This window comes from Pterocles gutturalis, unplaced genomic scaffold (assembly GCF_000699245.1).
Source record: "Pterocles gutturalis isolate BGI_N339 unplaced genomic scaffold, ASM69924v1 scaffold35098, whole genome shotgun sequence".
Taxonomy (NCBI): domain Eukaryota; kingdom Metazoa; phylum Chordata; class Aves; order Pterocliformes; family Pteroclidae; genus Pterocles; species Pterocles gutturalis.
In genome coordinates this window covers 12145-15928 of record NW_010119188.1, presented here as the reverse complement: position 1 = coordinate 15928, position 3784 = coordinate 12145, and the positions used below count along the sequence as shown (strand labels likewise).

The 3784-nt window shown below is 38.1% G+C and overlaps 1 protein-coding gene across 1 annotated transcript in view; it reads right to left on the bottom strand.

The window, feature by feature from the left end:
- The window catches only part of DBX2 (developing brain homeobox 2), a 7676-nt gene extending 4674 nt beyond the window's left edge, over window positions 1-3002 (bottom strand). The window contains exon 1 of the mRNA XM_010076496.1: window positions 2910-3002. The gene's annotated coding sequence lies outside the window, so the exon portion shown is untranslated. The remainder of the gene's footprint in view (window positions 1-2909) is intronic.
- Between the last annotated feature and the right edge of the window lie 782 nt (window positions 3003-3784).

The window sequence follows — 3784 nt, the reverse complement described above, 5'->3', positions numbered from 1 at the left end:
CACTGCCACTGTCAAATATTACTGATTTAAGAACCATTGCATTCTGCTAGACAGGCCTTTCTTGAATTTTTCTACACCTTAAGGACCCATCTTTACATTTGTCCTCCGTAACAGCCTGTGGCAAAAAGTAATTATTATGACTTAAAACGTTACAACAAAAAGAAGTCTAAATTTATACAGACATATTTCAGTTTTCAAAATTATATTTGATATCAGATACAAAAATCACAACCTACTGGTTACTGTCCCGATATTTATGACACAGTGAGACGTAGTCAGACTCCATCTAAACCAAAATAAAATATCTGCAGAACAAAAGTCAAAATGCCACGATGGAGGTTTCTGCAAAGGGCAAGCCAGGTTCATATTTCTCCGAGGAGTGCAGAACCCCCTCATGACCCCCACCCCGAGCTCCCATCCTGCCCATGAAGCTGAAGGCAAACACTGGGCCTTCTTCCTCAAGCATGTTTTCTATCCTTCTTGCTGGAGTTTGGTGAACATAGGTACTTTTTGCAAGGTGGCCTCTGAGTAGTTTCTGACGAATCATTAGCCATTCTCCAGTTTACTGGAAGGTACAGTCTAACAGCAGGAGAGCCGGTACCTTCTCTCATCCCTACCGCGGGACGAGAGACACCAGCGAGGGAAGAGGCGTAACAGGGCTGGTCCCTGCCTCCCAGCCTCCACTCCACAATGGAGTTGTCAGCCTAGGACAGAGGATGCCAGATTATGTGACCCCTTAAAATTTGTCTTGCCTGCCTGGTTGTTAACAGTCAATCAGCAAAGAAGCAACCTCCTGATGAAGCCCTGAGGCGCCAATTAATTCCCATTCAGGCAGTATGTAGGATACAGCTTAACACCTGTATTAGACTAATTTAATAGTCAAGAATCTACACACTCTAAGGCGCAATATGTGACTCATTTCAAAAGCCTAACTAAACAAAATTTAATGATGAGCAGAATGTTCACAAGCATTAGCAAACAGCAACTGAGTCAAAAAATTTGAAATTCCTGTTTGGGATAATGAATAGTCCTCCCCAGCTGACCAGTCTAGAGAATTTTTTTAAAGAATACTCCATATGTCAAAGTGCATTCTGACTGTTCAAACAAAAACTAAATTCCAGTTCGTGAATTAAAGGATTTTTCAGTATGGCAGGATAGGCAGGCATTCATACATTTCAAAAATTCCATCAAAATGAAGTAAGTCAGTTTGCAGCCTGTCACTCTGAACACGCATCAAAAGGTTTAGTGCTCTGCTGACATAAATGTGAATCTGTTACCAACTATTTCCTATGTTGCTGATTTGATTTTTGGTTTGCCTTGAGGTTTTTTTAAGTCTTCCCTTTGTATCCTAATATATAGTGATAAATGTCCTCTTAATCTGTGGAACAATCTTCATTTGCCTTCATGGCAAAGACCACCTTGAAGGAGCAAGTAAAAGCTTTAGTCATGGTTTCCATTTTTTCATTTGAATTCAATACATTCTAGTTAAATGGACAATTAATAGGTCACTTCCAAAATAGTAGTGTATCAGTCCTGGTTAATAAACAATCCCCACAGTTGATAATGGGCCTATGTATTCAGCAAGTCCCTGTATACACTCAGCTCATCCACTAAATCCCTTTTCAGGTAGACAGGGTTATATGGGAAGATGAGCTAGAATGAGTCTATAAAAGTCAGTTTCATTCACTACTTTATTTTTCAGTCAAGTGCTTTAAATGGTGTCCAGAAAATCTCTTGGAATGTGAGACAGGAGAAAAGACTGGCACATAGAGTATTGCTTTATGGCCATACAAAAGGGCAACTGACCCTTGCCCAGGTCTTTTCAATGTGAAATGGTTCCTAAAGTTCATCTGCACAGTGAAAAATTGTGGTGAGGTCGCGTGTGGATGAGTAAAGTGAAAGTGGTGATTGGTCATGGTGCTGTCAGCCATTGTGGGAGAGCTGGGGCCATGTAAAACGCTCTGTGGGAAAGTGTCAGCCCCCTAAAGAGGTGCTCAGAAACTTGCAGCTCATTAAACTGCCAGCATTTGCTGCCTCACTTGTCAAGAATCATTCAACTTAGCAGCTGCCCTTCTGAAACATTCATAAAACGCACGCACGTAGTAAGGAAGCGACTGAATGCAACTGTGACAAAAAAGTATATGGTAGAGCTCACACAAGCTCCAATTTTCATTTGGATCTGCAAGGCAATATGTGCTTTTTCTCTGTTTTGAAGGACTAGGAAATGCCTCTTCTGTTTGTATTCCTGAGCAATAAACAAACAAAATGATGAAGATCCATTCTTACGCTAAGGCGTGTAAACTCCACAATCAAGGTTAACTTTAGATTTGGATTAAATGGAAGTGTGTGCCACATCTTAATCCTGAACATGTAGTGTGGACTGGCCAAAACTCTTTTTAAATTACTTCTTCAGTTTTTTACATTATAATTAAAAAAAAAAATAAAACAAATTAAACGTGTAAGCATTTGATGGCTACAAAAAGAATGATTGTTTTATTTCAATAATGTTAGGGCCTCCTGAATCATATTTATCCCTAACAGACATTAAAATGCAGCATCCATTTTAAGATCTTTAAGCTCTTTTCTTTTCCTATTTGCAAACATTTATTGAGACAGATTTTTAAAACAGTTACTGATTTTAAAGAATCTTTTCTGGCAAACTGAAAACAAGGAGCTTTCCAAGGTTAGCTCTGTCTGGGTGTCTCAATGCCATTAGAAACCTCTCACAATTGCTCAGTGTACTTAAGTTTGATAAATCTTTGGAAACTCTCTGAATAGGATTGCTGTGATTTTACTAAGGAATTAGCTGCTGCCATTGCATCACCAATTAGTTTTCCAGAACACATTAAATCCTGCTGCTTTGGTTTACAGAATAACTCAAGCATTACTGATGAAGCATAAAAACTTACTTGGAAAAGCAGTGGGGGATGCAGGGTGCTGACAGGACCCACCACAGCATGCTGAGTAGAATGGCGGGGCTCGGAGAAAAAAGTGTTTTGAAAGAGCTGCAAAGAAAGCATAGATCTAATTGATTATCCATTGAGCTTAGGTGATATTCATAACAAACAGTCCTCCAAAAAGTCAGTGTGTAAAGTCCTGCCCCACAAGTTCTTTTTCCCTTTTTCAAGATGGTGATATTTTTAAGGCAATGATAAACCAAGCAATTGCTCTTTAATTTAGCAAGGGTCTTTTACATGTGTGCCTTAAATATAATATGCAAAACTCTCAATATATTCATAATGAGAAAGAAACTCTGCAGATTTGAAATTTCCATCTGTAATTGCTATAATTATGGTTTTTTTCCTAAATATTGGGACTGAACACATTGTTTAAATAATATATTGTCAAAATAATGAGTATAATGCGTCTGAAAAAGATATTTTAAATAACTCCAGTAAGCATGATATCCTAGAAAAAAGGGAACCTAAAAGTTAATCCTGCCTCTTCTAATTGTTCTCCAGTGCTGTTATTAGTACTTAAACCAACAAGGACTTCAATAAGTAAGAAACCTTCACGAATAAATTCTATAAAATGTGATGATACGATCCAGATGAGCTCTAGAGACACAAACTACAGGGCCTGATTCTGCTGTCCTGATGTGCTGGCAAAGTGCTCTACATGTAAATAAAACATTTGCTGAAGAAGGTTCTGCTTAGCACATTAAAAAATTGCAAAATCATCCCACAGATTTTGTTAATATTTGGTAAAAGTTCTATAGAATTTTTTTTTAACCAATGAATCAAGTGTCTCTGCTACATCTAAAAAATGCTTCCAAATCTTTGAA